Consider the following 23,184-nt stretch of genomic DNA (forward strand, 5'->3'; position numbering starts at 1 on the left):
TATGACATTGTCCCCAAAACCTAACTTATACAATCAGACTCAATGTTCTTTAATATATATGTATATGTATATGTATATGTATATGTATATGTATATGTATATCTATATCTATCTATATCTATCTATATCTATCTATATCTATATCTATATCTATATCTATAAATATATATATATATATATTTCAGCCATAAATGAGAGTCAAATTACAGAATTTTCTGGTAAGTGAATGGAAATGACATAACCCAGGCTAAAGGATTTTTGTGTGTTATTGTCTCATGTGTAATCCACAGAGGGGAGCATTTCCTTGTCAGTGACACAAAGGTGAAGGTGTCTACAGTGAAAAGCCCTTTCCTAATCAAGTGTACTAAGCACTAATCAATGTCTTTGATCACTGACCATTGAATGAGAAAATTAAGATGTCACAAGGAATTACCTGAAGCTTATTGGTCAAGGTCTCCTCTTGCTCTACCAGTAGCTTTCTGTATCTCTTTCCTTTTTCTCAGTCAACTGTTTCAAATAATCCTTAAAAGCTTTTTCTTTGTGTTCCACAATCTTCAGGTTCATCTCTTTCATCTCCTTCAACATTTTTGTTGTGTTCTCTGAGGACTGAGCGTGTGCAGATTCCACTGAGAATAAAAAATATCGGCAGAAGAAATGTAGGGTCAGTGTGCAGCTTCTCTCTCCAATGTTGATTTGTGTCGATTCTTTATGGGGGACTTCCTAGAGTCAGTATTTCTTCGTGAGTGACCATAGCTCCTCTGACACTTTTTCATAAGCAAATTATGACTTTCAAGAGTGAATATACATCTTTGCTCTTCCTCCTATATTCTGAAAACATAATTTAACAGAGCCAGGACCAATGAGAGGGTAGTAGTTACCCTTTGGCTTCATTGACAGGGTTAGAAGATCTACAGACTTGTTCTTCACATGGATATGGACAAGACTCCTCCTAAACAGCCACTATGGAGCTTCTACACACAGAATTTAGGCTAATTCAGATGACTAATTATTAAAGGCACCATTTCGCAAAAGCCATTCTTTTACACAACTAATGTAAAATAAAGTTTATATAAAAACACATCTTCTTCAATGTGAGCTAAAACATTATTCACTGAACCCCTAGTAGTGATACTTTGTTGGTCATAAAACTCCTTTGTTCATTCACTTTGCATCTAATTTTCTCTATATTCACATCATTCCTACAAGATTTGACAGTGGAAGTAAACCCATAAATCATAGCATGGGTCTAGAAATTTGTATGAATGGGGATATAGAAATATACTTTAATCAGAGTACAAAATAGCTCCTTATTTAAAATACATATTATTATAAAATTTATATATTCTCTAAAGTGAATGTAAATACTTTACATATTTTATGCACTTAACCATCCTAAAAAACCATCAACAGTAAAAACAAGAGGGAAATGAACAGAATTCTCCTTAGTAGCAACTATTGTCTTTTATGCACTGTCTTCAATTTTGCAGTGTTTGTAGGCCAGTGTCTCTGCAAGCATGATTTCTTCATACCCAATGCTATTGATTGCACTGGATCCCTGGTGACAGTGGGGCTGGGAAATATTGATTATTCAAGTGTAGAGCCTTTTACATTTTAGGAGTATTTTTCTGTTTTTGCCTCTATATCCTGAATCTCCTTCTGATGTTTTCTTCTCTCTTCAGAGATTTCTTCCTTGAGATGTAGTTCTTTCTCCTAATGAGGAACAGGGTGGTTAAAGAGACATAACATAAAAGGATCTAACAAAAATGTTTCATAATTACCTAATAACTTTCTTTTTCATTTCTCAAATTAAATTCCTAATCAGAAATGAAACTCTCTTTTAAGTTACCCTTCTATGGTAACTTATACTATAGCCTGTTACTTTCTCTTGAGGCTCCTATGTTTGGAATTATTTCCCAAGCTCTTCTTCACAGTCTTAGGAAGAGGCTCATTTGTGGAGTTCTGAAGTATTCCCGCTGTAGAGTTTATTTTGGGATACTTGATCCAAAAGACAACACAATTGTGTGTAATGAACACACTCCTATTCTCCTCCAACTTCCTTCTTCTGCAGTGTGGGTATTCATTTCAAAATGATGGTCACTTGGATGGATTTCTCCATGTTGCTCAGAAACAGGTATAATTAGATCATGAATACTATAGGGATTATTACTTTTTATGGAAGCATTTTTATTTTTATTTATTGGTTTATTTTAAATTTAATTGAATTGAATTTTTTATTAGCTCAAATTAGGAACAAGTGTGCTTCACATGAAATTCCCTTCTCCCTGTCCTGCCCTCCTCAGTTCCCCATAGCGGGTAGGGCCCTCCATGGGGGCTCCCCAAATCCACAGCATCATCCTGGGCCAGGCGTAGGCCCTCCCCATTTTTCCAGTCCAAGAGAGCATCCTTTCACGTGGGATATGCTCTCAAAGTCTCTTCTTACACCAGGGAAAAATACTGATCCATTACCAGGGTCCCCATAGAGTGCAGAGGCCTCCTCATTGACATCTAAATTCAGGGGTCTGGATCAGTCCTGTGATCGACTCCCAGACAGCAGTCTGGGGTCCATGTGATCCCCCTTGTTGAGGCCAGCTGTTTCTGTGGGTTTCACCAGCCTGGTACCGACCCATTTGATCCTCATTCCTGCCTCTCTGCAACTGGGTTCCAGAGTTCAGTTCAGTGTATATCTGTGGGTGTCTGCCTCTGTTTCCATCAGTCACTGGATGAGGGCTCTAGGATGGCATATAAAGTAGTCATCAGTCTCATTATAGGGGAAGGGCCCTTAGGGTATCCTCTCCACCATCGCCTAGATTGTCAGTTCCTGTCATCCTTGTAGATCTCTGGAGATCTCCCTAGTGCCAGATAGCTCCTTGGACCTATAATGGCTCCCTCTGTTATGATATCTCTCATCCTCCTCTCCTCTATTCTTCCCCCGACTCAAACTTTCTGCTCCTCCATTTCCTCCTCATCTTCTCCTCCTCTCATTCTGCCTGCTTCCTCTCCCCTACCCTCATGATGCCAATTAGCTCATGAGATCCTGGCCCTTCCCTTACTCCGGGGTCCTAAAAATCAAAACAAAACAAAACAAAACAACCACCAATGGCAATCTAAGCTGGAGAGAATGTGGAGAAAAAGTAACACTCCTACATTGCTGGTGGGAGCGAAATCTTGTAAGACCAATTTGGAAATCAGTATGGCAGTTGCTCAGAAAAAATGGGAATCAATCTACCTCAAGATCCAGCAATTCGTCTCTTGGGCATATACCCAAATAATGCATGTTCATACAACAAGGACATATGTTCAACCATGGTCATAGAAGCATTGTTTGTAATAGCCAGAACCTGGAAGCAACCTACATGCTCCTCAACTGAAGAATGGATAGAGAAAATGTGGTACATTTATACAATGGAGTACTCCTCAGCAGAAAAATGCAATGGAAACTTGAAATTTGCAGGCAAAGGGATGGAAGTAGAAGAAACCATACTGAGTGAGGTAACCAAGTCACAAAAAGACAAACTTGGGCTGTACTCACTTATATATGAATTTTAGACATAGACCAAAGGATTACTAGCCTAAAATCCTCTTCACCAAAGAAACTAGGAAACAACATGGACTCTACTGGGATTATTAATAATAGAAAAATAAAGTTGAGAATACTGGGACTATAGCTGTCCTTGATACATTTCTGGCTCAACATATAGACTCTTCACATTTAGATGAAGCCCAGAAAGAAGTTAGGGCAAAACAGTGAGAAGAGCATCTCCCTTATTTGTTTCAACAAACACAAAATCATGATTGATTCTACTAGGCAGAAAATATATGTGAGGTGTTTTACTATGATATGTGACATAGCAATTCCCTTTCTCATTATCAACCACAATTTTCCTTTCAGTAAAGGTAGCCAATTGTGTATTATTTGATGTGGCTTCAATATGAAATGCATTAGAGGCTGTTTGTTCTGAGCTTTTTGACCACTGCCTACTGTATAGTGTGTGAGAGAATAATGCAGCAAGATGCAGTCAGCAACTGCAGATTTTCTAAAATATAGACACAAAGCACATCAAACTGCAGTACAGTGTATGGCTGCAAGAGTCTTTCACCAAGACTAGCTGCACTAACCTCTAATTGGTGTCTTTTATTCCTACCATTAGATGTGAATGTTGGATGGCACAATAGAATACCTGGAGCATAAGAGACATTGTTTTCTCTTGCTCTGCTACTTGCTGAGCTCTGTCTCTCTCCATCTTTTCCCTCAACTGTTGCACATGTTTCTGGTGATTCCTATCTTTATTTTCCATCATCGGATCATATTTCTTTTGCATTTCTTCCATCAGTTTTACTGTAGTCTTTGAAGATTCAGCTTTCATATGATCTTCTGTGGTGGAAAAAGAAAGAAAAAAATTTAGGATTGCCATGATGTCTCCTTCTTCTGTCAATACTTCTTTGGTAGTTTGCAGTTGGATACTTGGAGTTCTGTGGTACCAGAATTTCCCTTTGAGAGACCATGATGCCTCTGATATATTTCACCAACGCATGGTTTTGGGTTTGAAAGTGCATCCTTGCTTATTTTGTTCCAAGGAGACCTGTATCTTAGGATATCCATTAATTGCTAACAGACTTACAGAGTAATGGTTAAAGATTGGTGTGTGTGTGTTTTTGTGTTCGTGTGTGTGTGTGTGTGTGTGTGTGTGTGTGTGTGTGTGTGTGTTGTGTGTGTGTGTGTACAGGTTTTCTACAACTCCCTCTGAATTCTGTGTCTAAGTATCAATACTTTCCTACTTTCCTTGTTAATTGTACATCAGACTCACACTGAAACTATTGTGATCTGACGTGATGGTTAAAATGAGCTTCCCTTTAATTTAAAAGTAATTATATTTTACTTTCTGCATATGGATGTTTTTGCCTGAATGTTTTACTGTGCATGTGCATGCCTTGTGCCTATAGCGATCAGAAGTGGACACAGAATTCTTTGGAAATGGAGATACAGATAATTATGAGCTGCCACCCTGGTCCTGGAAATTAAACCAGTACTCTGGAAGAGCAACTAGCTCTCTGACTACTGAGTCATCTCTTCCACCCCGGAGCTTCCCATCAGGGGAATACTTAACAGTACCTAAAATTTGGTTCACTCTTCAATGCACAAAAGGAAGCAAGAGCACAGGGTTAAGAATGTGAATATTATACAGATGGAGAAAAAAAAGCTCTCACAAGTTTCCTGGGAGATCTCTCTCCTATGATGCCCCTTATTTACATAATTTATGACAATTTTAGAAAAAAGGTGAATAATTCAAATATAAAAGCCGGTAAATGGTATGTTGATGTATATAATACAGTTAAAATGACATGAAAAATTTAAGAGGGAAGAATAGTTTTGTAAGTGATTTTATTTTGCCAATTTGTAATTCAGTTATGGTATAAATGCCATGACTCATGGCTCAGTCATAGTATAAATATCTTGATTTCAAATGTGAGATGGTAGGCACCCCAAATTCATATTATGTTTTCTGGTGATTGAACTCAAGTCTCCAGCTTTTTAGAAGTGCCTTTTATGTGGTAAGTCCTCTTACCAGCCCTGTTCTATATAGTTTTACATTCTATTTATAGTGCTTATACTTGTTTCTTTGTATTTTTTCTCCAAATTCTTTATCTCTTCTTGAAGTTTTCTGCCCTCTTCTCAGAACCACTCATGGAGAAGCTGTTTCTGCTCCTAGGAGGTAAAGAGAATATTTAATTTTGCACCAAAGGAACAAGGTAAGAAAACTTACTAATCAATTTCCCAATTAATGCTTGTGAAATTATTAAGCCATTTCCCATGACTTTTGGTATTCCCTCTTTAATTTTGTCCATGTATCTCAGTGCCCATTCCTCTCTTGAGTTTTCAACCTTTATTGCAATTCCTAGTTCTTTTTTATTTGGTCAAATGTAGCGTATATATATAGTACCTAAAAAAGTTTTGATCTGAAATTCTACCCTGGGATTTGTGAACCCACAGAGAATTTAGTCACTTTACCTAAACCAGACAATATTTAATCAACTGATATTTATATAGTATAGTTTATGTTTTCATGGACACTTCCCCTTCTGTAATGACAAATCCAGCAAACTGGACTCTGCCAACTGTGGGAAAACCAGTTTTAGTTATTACTCCTCAGTGAACATATACAGGCATTTCTTTTATTATTATTCACTAAAATGTAAAGGACTTGAGCAACACTGACAACCATGAAGGTCTTGTATAGTGGGAAATTACCAATATGGAGTCAGGTAGAAATATAAGGGTATTTAATAGGGATAAGCCTTACTTACAGAGCCACCTAGCCTACCGGCGTGGCAGCAGTCTGTACAGCAAGCTGAAAGGGTGAAACTGAAAGCAAAACCCAGCCAACTGAAATTCTTACTCTATGTCAGGCAGATCTGTAGCCAGCCCCTAAGCAGGCATGGCTATAGCTTCCCCTATAATTCCCCTTTTAGTCTAAAAGAGGATTAAAACTTAAAAGGGTAAACTATCCAAAATTAACAATCATAGAGGTGAATTATAAGAAGAAAGAACAATCTGCTTATGTCACATCCTAAATATTTTAACTAAACCCTAAAGACAGCTGAAACTGGTGTCGAAGCCTGAACACCTCCTTCCAATCCCACCCATAAACAATAGGAAGGTATTCCTAACTAGGCATATACAGTATCCTAAATGACTACAATGGGGAAAGGGGGCATAGCATCCTCCAAGTTACTTCTTGCTGAAATGAGATGGTGATAGCCTTGTGGGTCCTGTAGGAAGAAAACGTTAGTATAGTGAAAGTCTTGAATGGATTGTATCCAGTCCATGTTAGATGGAATTCTCTTGATTGAAGATCTCACTTGAAATCCTCAACTTGATTGAAGTCAGTACCCAAAGCTCTGGCGGGAGGGTCAGTGGAAATGGCACTAGTTGGATCCAGGGCATTCGAGGAGGTATGGCCTATTTTCTTTCTGGGGTGTCCAAGGATTGCTGTCAGGCAGGTCTTCATTGGCTGTATGGGACTCAAACATAAACAGTTAGCAGAGAAATGTTTGCTTGTGACGTACACATGCTGTGAAAGGCAACCAGGGGAACATCAATTATGAGAGGGTGTACACCTTGAGAGAAAGATCCAAGAAAAGACAAAGACAGTCCCCAAATTCTTCTTTTATTCTGTATTACATCAATTGGCTTCTTGATAGAATAAACTCTAAAGTTTAGTTAAATAATGTGCTTGGATTTTAGAGGAGGAAAGCCAAATCCACCTCTAAATCCAGCATTGATTTAATTGAATAGGGACTAGATGAAGAGAGATAGAGTTCTCTGAGAGACAGCTGTAAAGTTTACTGTATGGCATGTTCCATTTGTTTGATGGTTATAGCTACCTTCTCTTCTTAAGTGTCTACCCATGGAGTGTCCTTTGCCTTCTGGAGATGAGTTTTCCTGTGAAGATAAAAGCAAAACACTTCCCTTTCCTTTGGGAGGTTTCTATTTAGTTTATAAGATATACCTTTGTAGAATACGTGTCATTTGTCCTCGTCAAGAGTTTTGTCCTTTTCAACACGAATCTTGACCAAATTTGATGGTATCCAAAGTTTTTCTTCTCCTGTGGAAATCAATGTAAATCCCTTACCCCAACATAACACATGTCCTGGTTTCTATACAGAGGTTAGTACATCTTGGAAGTATACCAGCTGATTCAGTTCAGCAGTTTTTTCTGTAGTCCACTGTCTTTCCACAGCTGTTTGTCCTTTTACATTGGCATTAAGAAATTTTAGTGTTAACAAAGCATTATGTGACCTATTTTGGGGGGGTTAGTCTTCCAATCTTGTTTGTTGAGCATCTCCTTTAGTGTTCTATTAGATCTCTCAACCACTGCTTGTCCTGTAGGATTGTGTGGTATACCGGTAACATGCTTTATGTTATAATATTTGAAAAAAAAAGTCCTAATTTTGTGGAGACATATGCTGGTGCATTGTCAGTTTTTATTTGTGTAGGTATACCCATTACTGCCATCACCTCTAGCAGGTGTGTAATAACAGAATCAGCTTTTTCAGAGTTAAGAGCAGTAGCCCACTGAAACCCTGAGAATGTGTCTATAGTATGATGTACATATTTCAAATTTCCAAATTCTGCAAAGTGAAAGACATCCTTCTGTCAAACCTCATTTTCCCAAATGAACTTGGGATTACAACCTGCTGGCAATGGAGTTTGGTTATAAAAGGAACAAGTAGGACAGTTTCTCACTATCTTCTTGGCTTGTTGCCAAGTGATGGAGAAGTCTTTTTCAAACCTTTGCTATTTACATGATGTTTCTTATGAAATTCTGAGGCTTCTAGCACATTTCCAATTGATAAATGATCAATCTCATCATTTTCTTGTGCTAGTGGGCCTGGCAGACCCAAATGGGATCTGATATGTGTAATGTATATAGGATTACTTCTGTTTCTGATTGTTTCCTATAATTGGAAAAACAGAGATGTTAATTCTGTATTATCAGGAACAAATTCCGCAGTCTCAATGTGTAACATGACTCTTTCTGCATATTGAGAGTCAGTAACTATATTAAGAGGTTCTGTAAAATCCATAAATACTATGAGAATGGCATACAATTCTGCCTTCTGTACAGATGTATATGGACTTTGAACTACTTTACTTACCTCACATGCTTTATAACCTGCCTTACCTGATTTGTTGGCATCATTGTAGCAGGTAAGTACTCCAGAAATGGGAGTTTGTCTTACATTATATGGAAGAATCCAGACTGTCTTTTTTATGAATTTAATTCTGTAAGTTTTGGGATAATTTTTGCTAATCTTACCCAAAAAGTCAGTAAGAGCTATTGGCCAATATTCATTATCCTTCCACTAGAAGGAAATTTCTTCATTAGTTAAAGGTATAATTTCTGCTGGATCTTTTCCAGTCAGTTGACAAAGTTTTAATTTGCCCTTTGAAATCAAATCAGAAATCTTTTCTATATATGTCTTTTTATTCTGTTTATGTGGCAGAAATATCCACTCCAATATAGTGTCTTCCCTCTGCATCAGAATCCTAGAAGGGTATTCTATGGATAGCAAGATAACCAGAATACAGTCTAAATTAAGGTTTATCCAATCTACATGTGCATCCAATATTCTGCTTTCTACCCATTGGAACTCTTTTTAAGCCTCAGAAAATAATATTCTAGGACTATTTAGGTCCTTATCACTTTTAAGGGCCATTTTTAAATGCTTTAAGTCATATCCTTCTACACCAATAATCATCTGTAATTGAGAAATTTCCCCTAATAATTTCTGAAGAGAATTAAGTGCTTGATAACGATCTCTCCTAATTTGTACCTTTTGAGGTCTGATTCTTTGTAAGTCTATCTTGTAACCTAAATAGTTAATAGAATCTCCTCTTTGTATTTTTTCTGGGGCAATCTGTAACCCCCAACCAGGCAGAACTTCCTTCACCATTTCAAGCATACATTCCAATGTTTCTTTATTGGAATGTGATAAAAGAATGTCATCCATGTAATGATAAACAAGAGATTGTGAAAATTTCTTATGAATTATATCCAAAGGTTGCTGTACAGAGTGCTGACACAAAGTAGGACTATTTAGCATTCTTTGTGGCAAAACTCCCCACTGATATCTCCTAACTGGCTATGAATTATTAAGAGTTGGTACAGTAAATGCAAATTTTTTTCTATTATTTTCCTGTAACGGTATTGTGAAAAAACAGTCTTTTAGAACAATGACTATGATAGGCCATCCTTTAAGTATCAAGGAAGGTAATGGCATTCCAGGTTTCAGAGAGCCCATTGACTGAATTACCTTATTTATGGCTCTCAGGTCTGTCAGCATTATCCACTTTCCTGACTTCTTTTTGATAACAAATACAGGAGAATTCCAAAGACTGGTAGATTCCTCTATATGTCCAGCATCTAGCTGTTCCTGTACTAACTTTTCTAAAGCCTGTAGCTTCTCAGAGGTCATAGGCCATTGTCCTACCCAAACTGGCTTATCTGTAAGGCACTTCAATGGCAGGACCTTTGGCCCTTCTGAAGGTCTATCATTTGTACTTGGTTTCTGTACAGCATGGATGGTTGGTAACTGTTTTCCATAGTGTCTTACCAGATCATTTCTACTAGCTAAAGATTGTACATAATTTGTATCTAACATTGAAGGAATATTAATCTGAGTATTCAATTGCTGTAAGAGATCATGACCCCAGAGATTTATAGCTATATCTGCCCAGTATGGTTTCAGTATCCCTTTCTGTCCTTCCGGTCCAATGCAGAACACCTAGTTAACACTCTGTTGGACTCTAGATAGAGTCCCAATTCCTAAAAATTGTACATTAGTCTCTCTAAGAGGTCATTTCTGAGGCCAAGACTTTTGGGTAATAATAGTTACATCTGCCCCAGTGTCTACTAGGCAGAAATAACTTTATTATTAATTTTCACTTTCAACTGAGGCCTTTTATCATTAATAGAAGCTTGCCAAAATATGCGTGTCTCATTTTGTCCATTCACACTTGATTCTTCATCACTATACAAACTACCATCTAGAGTAGTAGCATTTTTCAAAATAGGCAAAGAACTAGCTATTTGTCCTGTGAGAGATTGTCTCCCACTGTTGCAGGTAATGACCAGACCTTTCTCAAATTGGGGGACTTCTTGAGTCCCCCCTCGGGGTTTCCCAGTCTTAAAGGTTTCCTTGCATGTCCCTGGTCGATCTACATTCATTGGTCCAGTGCCTGCCCTTACCACATCTTCTACACAATCCAGAAGGCAATGGCCTTCCATATGAGGCAGTGTAAGAATTCGTTTGTCTACAATTCCTCTTAATATGTCCCATTTTACCAGAGTTGAAACATCTAGGTTCCTGGCACATTCGTGGTCTCCAGCAAAGTCTCTTTCTACCCAAGGTTCTGGTTCATAGCAGTAGTAACTTCCAGCCTCTTGGTACCTATATTCACCTATGTAATGTGCTTCTCCTTCCCAAGCCCTTGCATCCTCACCTCTAGAACTTTAATCTCCTGTTGCCTTTTTAAACCTCTCAAGATGGCTTCTCCTACCCAAGTTCCAGTGTCTTGCACATTACAGTCAATGTTGGCTGCATACAAAACCCATTCTTCTAGCAGAGCTGATCTGATCTTTAAAGGCAAAAGTATTCTTTTGCATATTGGGTTTGCATTTTCATAAGCTATTGTATATATAATTCATTGTCTTGTTTCTGGGTCTGTTACCTGTAATCCTACTGCCCTAGTTAACCTTTGTAAGAAGTCCTGGAACTGTTCTTTAGGTCCCTGTTCTATTCTGGTATAAGCTTCTAGGCATTTTCCTGGCTCACGAACCTTATCCCACCCATTTAATGCTGCTTTCCTGCATAGGGACAGTATATCGTCATCATATTCTGCCTGAGACTCTGGGTTAGCATAAAAACCCTGACCAAGACTTTTATCTAGGGGGGCTTCCAAACCTTCCTTTATGCCCTGACACTCAAGGAGCTTTGCCTTTTCCCTCACCAATGCCTTCCACTGGATTTGGCATGGATTCTCAAGTACAGCTGCTACCAATCATTACCAATCTGTGTGTGTTACCCTCTTGAAGGTAGCCCATGAATGTAATAGCTGTTTTATGTAAGGGCTATGGAGACCATATGAGACAACTGATTCTTTAATATTCTTAACATCCTTCAGCTGTATACAACATTCTGCTTCCATGTATATCCGCACACCAGAAGAGGGCACCAGATCTCATAACGGATGGTTGTGAGCCACCATGTGGTTGCTGGGAATTGAACTCAGGACCTCTGGAAGAGCAGCCAGTGCTCTTAACCTCTGAGCCATCTCTCCAGAGACCTATAAGGATGACACGATCTGACAGTCTGGGCAGTGGAGGAGAAGTTGGCCTAGAAACCCTTCCCCTAGAATGAGATTGATGAATACTCTCTATGCTATTCTAGAGTCCTCATCCAGTGGCTGATGAGAGCAGAGACAGACATCCACAGAAATACACTGAGCTGAAATCTGGAACTCAGTTGAAGAGAGGGAGGAATGAAGAACGAAGGGGTCTGTACCTGGTTGGAGAAACCCACAGAAACAGTTGGCCTGAAAAAGGGAAAGCATATCGACCCCAGATGCTCTTTGGGAGGACAGTACAGGACTAATCCAGCCCCCTGATCATGGATGCCAATGGGGAGGCCCCTGCACTCCTGGGATTTTTAGACATAGAGCAAAGGTTTACCAGCCTATAATCCTCTACCCCAAGGAAACTAGAAATCATGAATGACTCCAGAGGGAGGTGGACTGGCGTTTTGCCCTGGTGGGTGGGAGGGACTTCGAGAGCCCATCCCACTTGAAGGGATTCGCTCTGTCTCTGAACACATGGGGAGGGGCCTAGGCCCAGCACAGGAAGATTTGGTGGACTTGGTGGAACCCTGGTTGGGGGCCCTACCCTGCCTGGGGAGTGGCGGGTGGATGGGGTGGGGGGTAGGTTGGAGGTGGGGGAGAAGGAATGGGGGTGGAGGAGGGAGAGGGAGAGGGAAAGTATATGTGAAAATATTAATAATTTAATAAAAAAAGAAAAAAAATATTTGAAATTAAAAAAAATGTAGCACACACAAATATATATATATATATATATATATATATATATTATATATATATACATGTGTGCCCTGATGTGCAAATGGGGACCAGAGACTCATAGCTCATGGGATTCTATTCTTCCTTTCTATCTTATGGGTCCTGGGCTATCAAGTCAAGCTTTGTGGCAAGCACCTTTACCTGCTGAGCCACCTCAATGGCCCCCAAAGTTCTCTTTTTGTTGTAATTACAAATGAAGCATATACTGTTTTACTTATTTTTTTTTCCTTTTGCCACAATCAATGACAATTGGTCATTGAAGCTTTATATTCATTAGGAAATTTTATTTATTAATTATTGCATTAGTTATTGTTGCAATCAAATGCCTGATAAAAACAATTATAGAAGCAAAAGTTTATTCTGGCTCAAAGTTTGAAATCATAATCCTTCATTGCAGGAAGTTATTGTGTCAGAAGAGTGACAATGGCAGCTGATGACAATGAATCCATAATCAAAAAAGAGAGCACGATGAATGATGTCACTTAGCTCACATTCTCTTCCAATTCAGTCTGGGACCCCAAACTATGAAATGGTGCCCCCTTCTATCATTTAGAATATGGAAACATCCTCAGAGGCATTCTCAGAGAGTTATTTCCTAAATCCTAAATCCTTTCAAGTTGAAAATCAAAATTAACCATCACAGTTTCAAATGAAGCTCATAATGAGAAATATCTCAGAATTATGTTCCTTATCTTCTATGGAGTTCATAACTAAACTCCCATTCCAAATAAGTAGAATTGGCAGGAAAACGGGTTTCTTAAAAGATGTAAACATTGAGACAGGGTATCTGTACTGGCTAGTTGATGTCAACTTGACACAAGCTAGAGCCATCAGAGATGAGGGAGCCTCAATTGAGAAAATGTCTCCATAAGATCTGGATGTTAGGCACTGTCTTAATTAGTGATCATTGTGGGAGGGTCCATCCCATTGTGGGTCATATTATTCCTGGGCTGGTGATCCTGTCTTCTATAAGAAAGCAGGCTGAGCAAGCCATGGGGAAGCATGGCCCACATCCAAGGCTATGAGCTGGCCCACCCCAATATCCACACCATCTATGATCTCTGGAGGTGTGAAGGAACCAGTTCTGCCTATCTGTAGCTATAGGATATCCATGACTTTCCTCTTTTTGATATGTATTTTTACTCATTTTTCCTAAGTATTAGAGTTCATAGAATTGCTACAGATATTCAAATTATTGCTTTGGTGTGATAATTATATTTCTTATTCCTGCAAAGGACTATTTGACAGAAACACTTACAGAGAGGAACAATTTATTTCGCTCAAATATTTTGAAGTTTCATTTCATTTTGGCCATGAAGATAAATTAGAGTAGAATAGTCCATGCCATGTCAGCCAGGAAGCATAGAAAATGGAATACAGGACCAGGCCATGGGGAGTCTTAGAACCCAGGAAATGTCCAGTTCCCTCCTATGAAACTCTATCACCTACGTTGCATAATCTCCAAAGAATACCATTATATTATGAACCAATTAAGAGGTTAATCCACTGAACTGACTAGGGAATAGTCCTCTGAATCTGATCACCTTCTTACATCCTATCAGCTAGCAGCAGTACACCCAGTAAAGAAGCCTGTGGAGATCATTTCATGCTCAAACTTCAAAGTTGTATATGATTTTATGTTAATATAGCAATATATTTTATTATGAATAGTAAGTGCAACATTTGATCAGGTATTGTCACTGTAATTGTCTACCAGAGAGTGTGTGTAGGAGTATTTCCAAATAACACCTTGAAGTGAATGTTATATAGTCTCATTTTCCATGTTAAATAAGAGTTGTATTTTGTCACACCAGAAGCAGTGCTTAGACACAGTTGATAAAGTTTTCTGTTCTACACCCCACTCCATGTCTCAGTTCCTTGATGTAGCTGTTCCTGACATCTGCCTTATAACTGCTGAGAATGACCACTTCCCTAGGACAGCTAATGACATGGGCTTTGGTGGCCCAGTTGATCATCACATTTTACATGAACTGTGCATATGTGCTATAGTAATTACTTCTCAATCGTTCTGTAACCTTGGGTATCTTGTACCTATTTGTCTTAAAACCTATCAATTAAACTTCTCTATGGGAACTCTATTTGGACCCATGAAGACTTTGACTTACACTACATTTAATTTTGATCCTGTTTGGCTTTCTGACCCCTGTGTTTGTAGCCTCTAGACATGCCTTGAATACCAATGTTTACCAGTACTGAAACTCCTAATCATATACATTATAATTGTTGTTGCACTGAAGCCCTGTCTGAAGTCACACCTCTGATCACAGGCTCCTGAAAGCCATCTGTGCAGGTGGGTCTCCCACTAGTGTACTATTTATGGGTCTTTGATGGCATCTCCAGACAATAGATAACAACTCAGGACAAACAAAGTGTTTCCTTCAAAGTATACCTTTAGCCTTAGAAGGAAACCATGGCCATTTCTAATGTTTGCTGGGTCCATGAGACACTTAATCTTGTCAGGGGGTGTTATTAGGTATGGCTGGAAGACTAGCAAGACAAAGAATGATATAGAAAAATGGAGGCGAGGGGTTGGACTCTCTAAAAAAAAATAATAAAGAACTCTGTGGTGAACAAAAAAAAAAAAAAACAAAAACAAAAAACATCCTTCAGCTGTATAGGATGCCATTCATAAGCCATCCGTCCATGAGGGTGTTTCTTAGAAGCTGGCTTTTCTACCATGGTAGGTGGGTATGGTGTACGAGTAACAACCTTAGAGGAATAGTCATGACACCTGGGTGGAGTAGGTACCTCGGATTGGAGTGATTCTGCCTCTGAGGCATCCCAACAATCTTTCAGCCTAGTAATGATATCCTTATGAAAAGTTTCAATCTCCTTTATCATAAAAGATTCCAAGCATGTTAGTCAATCTGTAAATTGCTCTAACTGCTCCTCTACACTTTTTTCTATGTCTTTAATATGGTCATCCTTAGGCAGCATCTCAATGGCATGGAAACTGCCTTCTAGGTATTGGAGTCTAGATTCGAGGTCATGATTTGCTGATTTTGAGTCCTCAGCAATCGACCATATGGACCTGTCAGCCTTGTACTGTAAATTATCTTCCAAACATTCAAATCTAGACTCAAATTTATGATCCCCCACCTTAGATGCTTCAATAATTGATTGAATGGCATTGTCCAATTCTTCAACCCTATCTTGGGTATTTTGCACCTTTGCATCTAGTTTCTGGGTAACATTGCCTATCTGAGTTTCTAGCTGGCTACAGATATTCTTTAGCTCCTATGTTCTTCTGACAGCCTAGCCTCTAAGGCCTCATGGAGGATCTCTCTGTGTTTATCTTATCATAAATACCAAAGGTATTACAGGTCCGGACTCTTTTCTGGTAAGATAATACCAGTGGAAATAATTAGATTAATAGAAATGGGTAAATAATTAAGACAGAGCTATCCAGTAAGAAGCCCAAGTCACTGGTTATCAGATTTACATTTATTTATAGCATCCATGTACTTCTTTGGGGCTGAGAAGGGTGGCAGTACAAGCCAGGACAATAGGAATAGAAAGTTTTTCTAAGGATTGTTTCTTATCACATGATTTTTCATATTGGGCAGTGATGTCAACCAAGTGTTTTAGGGAAAATTCTAGAATTATCTAACTGATAATAATTATAATTAACATTATGTAAATCCAAGCTAAGTTAATTTTCCCCTAATTTAATTGTTCTACTTTCAAACCATCCAGTGTGTTATTATAGAGAGACCTAACTTCCTCCAATGTAATATTGTTTCCCATATTTTTTTGTTTATTAGTTCAAGTTAGGGAACAAGTTTGTTTCACATGTAAGTCCCTTCTCCCTCTCCCTCCCCTCACCCCTTCCCTCCTCCCGAACTCCATCCACCCTCCCCTTCCCAGGCAGTGTAGGGGCCTCAACAGGTGCTCTGAAGTGTCCTCCAAGTCTTCCTGTATTGGGCCTGGGCCTATCCCCATGTGTTCAGGGCCAGAGTGTATCCCTTCATGTGGGATGGGCTCTCGAAGTCCCTTCTTGCACCAGGGAAAAGTACTAATCCACTACCAGAGGCTCCCTGGAGTGCAGAGGCCTCCTTATTGACATCCATGTTCAGGGGTCTGGATCAGTCTTGTACTGGCCTCTCAGACAGTATCTGGGGTCGATGTGCTTTCCCTTGTTCAGGCCAGCTGTTCCTGTGGGTTTCTCCAGCCTGGTACAGACCCCTTCGATCTTCATTCCTCCCTCTCTTCAACTAACTTCCAGATTTCAGCTCCGTGTATATCTGTGGATGTCTGTCTATGCTTCCATCAGCCACTGGATGAGGGCTCTAGGATGGCATAAAGAATAGTCATCAATCTCATATTAGGGGAAGGGCTTTTAGGTTATCCTCTCCACCATTGCCTGGATTGTCAGATTGTGTCATCCTTGTAGTTCTCTGGAGATCTCCCTAGTTCCTGATCTCTTCTTGGACCTATAGTGGCTCCCTCTGATATGGTATCTCTCATCCTGCTCTCTCCCAACTCAATATTTCTGCTCCTCCATTTCCTCTCCTCTACTCCTCTTCTCTTGCTCTTATTGTGGCAGCTCCCTCTCCCCTAACCACATTGTCCCAATTAGCTCAGGAGTTCGTGCCACTTCCCATTCCTGGGGACCATTTATCCCTAAGAGAACTTCATGTTTCCTATTTCTTTGGTGAAGAGGATTATAGGCTGGTAATCCTTTGCTCTATGTCTAAAATTCATGTATGAGTGAGTACATACCATGTTTGTCTTTTTGTGACTGGGTTACCTCACTCAGGATGTTTTTTTCTAGTTCCATCCATTAGCCTGCGAATTTCAAGATTCAATTGCTTTTTTCTGCGGAGTAGTACCCCATTGTATAAATTTACCACATTTTCTCATTCCATTCTTCAGTTGAGGGGCATCTAGCTTTCTTCCAGGTTCTGGCTATTACAAACAATGCTGCTATGAACATGGTTGAACATATGTCCTTGTTGTATGAACATACACTATTTGGGTATATGCCCAAGAGAGGAATTGTTGGATCTTGAGGTAGACTGATTCCCATTTTTCTGGGCAACCGCCATACTGATTTCCTGAGTGGTCTTACAAGTTCGTACTCCCATCAGCAATGGAGGAGTGTTCCTTTTTCTCCACATCCTCTGCAGCATAGATTGTCATTGGTATTTTTTATTTTAGCCATTCTGACATGTGTGAGGTGGTATCTCAGAGTTTTCAGTTGTATTTCTTTGATGGCCAAGGATTTTAGCACTTTCTTAAGTGTCTTTCAGCCATTTCAGATTCCTCTGTTGAGAATTCTCTATTTAGTTCTGCACCCCACTTTTTAATTTCATTGTTTGGTGTTTTGGTGGCTAGCTTCTTGAGCTCCTTGTATATTTTGGATATCAGTCAGATGTGGGATCGGTGAAGGTCTTTTCCGATTCTGTGGTTGGTCGTTTGTCTTATTGACTGTTTCCTTTGCTTTGTAGAAGCTTCTCAGTTTCAGGAGGTCCAATTTAGTAATTGCAGACCTCAATGTCTGTGCTACTGGTGTAATGTTCAGGAAGCAGTCTCCTGTGCCAATTTGTTCAAGGATAATCCCCACTTTCTTCTCTAGAAGATTCTGTGTGGCTGGATTTATGGTGAGATCTTTGATGCATTTGCACTTAAGATTTGTGCATGGTGACAGGTATGGATCTATCTTAATTTTCTGCATGTCTGAATCCAATTGTGCCAGCACCATTTGTTGAAGATGCTATCTTTTTTCCATTGTGTAGATTTAGCACCTTTGTCAAAAATAAGGTGTTCATAGGTATGTGGGTTAATATCAGTATTTTCTGTTCGATTCCATTGGTCTATCTGTCTATTTTCATGTCAATACCAAGCTGTTTTCAGAAGTATGGCTCGATAGTAGAGCTTGAAGTCGGGGATGGTGATGCCTCCAGAGGATCCTTTATTGTAAAGAGTTGTTTTGGCTATCCTGGGTTTTTTATTTTTCCATATAAAGTTGTGTATTATTCTTTCAATATCTGTGAAAAACTGTGTTGGGATTTTGATGGGGATTGCATTGAATCTGTAGATTGCTTTTGGCAGGATTGCCATTTTTACTATGTTAATTCTACCTATCCAAGAGCATGGGAGATCTTTCCATTTTCTGGTATCTTCTTTAATTTCTTTCTTTAAAGTCTCAAAGTTCTTATTGTACAGGTCTTTCACTTTTTTGGTTAGTGTTACCCCAAGATATTTTATGTTGCTTGTGGATATTGTGAAAGGTGATGTTTCCCTGATTTCTTTCTCATTGGATTTATCATCTGTATATAGTAGGGCTACTGGGTTTTTTTGAGTTAATTTTGTATCCTGCTACCTTGCTGAAGTTGTTTATCAGCCGTAGGATTTCCCTAGTAGAGTTTTTCGGGTCACTAATTTAGACTGTCATGTAATCTGCTAATAGTGAAAGTTTGACTTCATCTTTCCAATTTGTATCCCTTTGATTCCCTGTTTCCCATATTTTAACATGAGACCAAACGTTTTCCTTTCTCAAAATCTACTTCCTCTCTTTAAGTATTCCCAGTTGTCTAACCAAATCTGGTAACAATAACAGAGAAGTATGAGGCTAACAGCTGCTTCATAGACGAGTGTCTAAGCAGATAACATAGGCTGGGCATAGCCTGGCTGAGGACAACTGCTGCTGATTACCTGTCAGCAGCCTGAGGTGGAGGTCCAGGCAAAGCCCACAACACACGTGTGTGAAGGAAGTAAAGAGCCAGCCATCTCCATGGAGGAATGTGTGTAAGCAGCACATGTGACCAGAATTTACTGAAGGCACAGAATTGGCAGAAAGTGAGGGGCTAATTTCAGTGGTGTGGTGTTTGGAGCCCAAGAGATGGTGACATTTGGGGATACTGGCATTTCCTGTAGAAAGGCTGCAACAGGAAAACCAGACTAGCTCCTAGTGCTTTTTGAAGAAAACCTAGGCAGTGTTGTGGTGACTCTGCAGGGTGTAGTTCTGGCAGCTGTTGGTGACTACAAAGCTATAGGCAAGGGGTTATGTGGTGGATTCAAGCTCCAAAAGTTGGATGCCAGATGAAGTGTAAATCTAGTAAATCTTATCAGTAATACCAGGAGTCAGATATTAAGGTAAAACCTGAAAGATGAGAGCAGCAGTAGAGCAGTTACAGTCACTTCCTTTCTCTTTCATTACTCCAGACAAATAGGGTCAGTGTACTGTCTCCACCCACACTATCTCTTGTAGCTGACTATAAGTGTCCAGCCCCCAGTCGGCACCAGGATTTGTAAAATAATCCACAAATGTGGCAAGAGCTAGACTTTTCTATCTGAGGGGGAAAAGTAAGGAAACACAGATCCTTTCTGATAGTAACTTTCTCTTTACTTCATCTTGAAAATTCCTTTCCTAAAGTTTGATCTCTCTCTCCTCCCAATGCTCTATTCAGCAGTTTCTCCCTAATTAGTTCTATATCATTCTCTTTGCTATGTCCTTCTCTCTCTCTGCCCCACCTTTGCTGCTATCTTTCTTCCTCTTCATCCCTGCTGCTGTTTGCACTCTCTGACCTTCTGCCCCCCTACATTGCTGCTGCCTCTGTCTCCTCAATCTCTGCCTCACTGACTTCTCCTCTGGCTCTGCTCTCCCATAGCTGAACTCTGGACAATTACAAGTTACATTTTCAGAACCTACCCTTTCTCAAACTCCAAGATAAGTCCTGTAGTTCCGCTCAGAATAGTAATGTCAACAACGACCAGCCAGTGAACAAGTGGCATTGCATGTAGCTATAATTTGTTGAGGGTTCCCAGGCAACATAAAAAATTGGATGAACCTGAGGTTGGGGAGTTAAATTTGCTTCAAACTCTGGCCTTGAATCAGCAAAACAAACCTGTGTAAATGACCTGGTGCATTCATCTCCAGGGACAATCAGATATTGTCTCCAGGGGCAACCAGCTTGCTTTGAATTTGCTATGAAGTCTAAAGTTAGCTTGTCTGTATAAAAGGCTGTCCTTGTGAATGAGATTCCTATGTCAGTCTGAGTAATGTAAAACATCCTTGTATGAATTCTATTCATCAAAATTACACAACCTAAGCATCATCTTCCTGGTCATCCACAGCTGTATGTGTGCTGAACAAGTATAAAACACACCAGCAAAGGGTTGTTGAAAGAGCTCCACAGCTGCTCGAATCAGGTAGGCATAGTAGTGGTGCCTGAGAAATTTAGGGGAACAACCATTCACTCACTAAGGCCCTGCTTTTGCCAACTCCTGGTCTGCAAAAATGCCTGGTGAGTCAGCTTTGCCAAGGATGGCTTTTCAATGCTAATTGTCACTGCTCTGCAGTCCAAGTGCCATCTACTGCTACTTCTATGGATCCAGGAGGCTTTTTATTACTGCAGGTGTAAAGAAGAAATAATATAAATTCTACAGAATATCTTCCAGCAAATTCAAATCCATTCTTTGAGAACAGCATTATCTCAATATCAAAGTCAGTTAAAAAAAAACAGTACAAATCAGAGAAACCATAGTCCAACATCCTTTATGAAATTAGATGCTAAACTCCATGACAAAACATCAGACAGAATATCAAGAAAAGTAGCTAAATAATTGACTTACATCAGGTTTGAATTATCCTAAGGAAAGTGGTTGAAGCAAAAACATAAATCACCAGATTGAAAACTTAAGAACATAAAACAAAATGCTGGGTTCTGCAAACAGCTAAATAAATATCCTGACAGGGTAACCATGAACGATAAAACAGTCCCCAGTGCAGGGCAAGTCTCCTCTCTTGTTTCATTTAATTTGGGCTTTGGGGTTTGGAGATGATTGCTTCTTGCTGTGGTGGTTTTTGTTTTGATATAGGGTCTCATTACACTGACCAGGACACCCATATATTTGCACCAATTCTTCATTCTCCAGGTATTGGGATTGTAGTGATGAACCACCACTACAAGCCAGATGTCAACTTCCGTAAGACAATAAAAAACAGTTACAAAAAGCCTTCACCAGGCCTCATCCTCCCTGGGGAGCACAAAGGTGTTGGGACAAGGGTGCTGGTGGGGGGCAGGTGAGGAGGAAGGGGGAGGGAACTGAGATTGACATGTAAAAGAAGCTTGTTTCTAATTTAAATAAAAAAAGCCTTCACCAGCATCATTGTTATAGATACACTAAATGTTTGCCCCTGCATTCCAGGAAAAAATCCTTGGGCTTCCATTCTCACCACTCACATTCAACCTGACACTGCATACTAAAGCATTTGGGCCAGAAATTATAAAACAAAGCTATCTTTATTTGCGGACAATATAACACTGAAAATCCAAGAATCTACAAAACTATTTCCACAACTAATAATTTAGTTACCCAAATATGTGAATCCAGATTTGTTGTGAAAGTCTGTATCAAAAACTAAGGTGGGCAGTTGCTATGGACTGTAGATTTATGCAGTGGGAGTTGAACTCATACATCAGGGATCAATCCATTAGCGGTTTCTTGTATCTCGAAAGACATACGATATTTAGCAAGGCGATGGGTAATATTGTAACCATAGATGCACATCTCAAGCTTATCTGCAAGGCAATAAGGAATACTGCCTTCTGAAAGTGACAGCTGCTTCCAATGGAGATTCTTGTGTGAAAATGTCTTTCCCTCACATTGCAGCTTGGGGATACTTCCCACAGCACTGCAGTGTGCTAATATTCTATGGATGGTGTGGAAGATGACTTTTCAAATAGTTATATAGTTTTGATGTATAGAATAAATACTAGGACATGCTTCATGACTGGATCTATTTGTCCCACAAGGACTATGGACTTACAACCATCTGCTTTGTTCTTTTGATCAGAAAAATCCACACAATTAGCTTACTTTCACCTTAGAGCAAGTCAAACTATACCAAAGGCTTTTTAAATAGAAAACCTTACAGCTTAACAAGATCAGAGTCATGGATGTCTGCCAGGGAACTAAGAAAATCATGCTAATTTTTCATTTGCCAGCTTAATAGCAATAGTTCTGTGTCTTACAATTATCACTGGGCACTGCACCCAACTTGTGTGGTCTCAGTTTTGCTCCCATTGCCTTTGACCCTTGTGTTGTCATGGTAAATGGCTCAGCTCCTTACTGCTTCCTCTAGGAATGTGCTTTTGACCAATGAGAGAAACTTCTTCATAACTTCAATGCTCCTGATGGAGAAAACCTTTTAGAGTAGAAAAGGCAGCTAGAAGAAGAAGCATGGAGAAGTTAGAAGTAGGATAGGATTATTAGAGTAGAAACAGCATAATAAAGAGCACATGAAATAAGAGCATGAGCCTCAGATTGTTCGTGAAATTACTATAGAAATCTTTACCCTCCTTCACTCTTAAGAAGCCCTTCACCTTTGGAACCCTGGGTAGGGGTTAGAGCAGTTCTCATAGCGTTTACAGGCAGCAATAAAGAAATAGATGCCCATTGTTGACCTCTGGCCTCCTTATGCACACATACACATGCTCACAGGAAATACATAGATCACACATTTACACACACACACACACACACACACACACACACACACACTCACACACACACACACACAC

General features: G+C 39.5%; 1 pseudogene; it reads right to left on the bottom strand.

Annotated features, from left to right (window-relative positions):
• Window positions 1-465: 465 nt before the first annotated feature.
• Window positions 466-23,184, bottom strand: part of LOC100763553 — a 44,902-nt pseudogene continuing 22,183 nt past the window's right edge.

The sequence above is a fragment of the Cricetulus griseus genome (assembly GCF_003668045.3).
Source record: "Cricetulus griseus strain 17A/GY chromosome 1 unlocalized genomic scaffold, alternate assembly CriGri-PICRH-1.0 chr1_0, whole genome shotgun sequence".
Taxonomy (NCBI): Eukaryota; Metazoa; Chordata; class Mammalia; order Rodentia; family Cricetidae; genus Cricetulus; species Cricetulus griseus.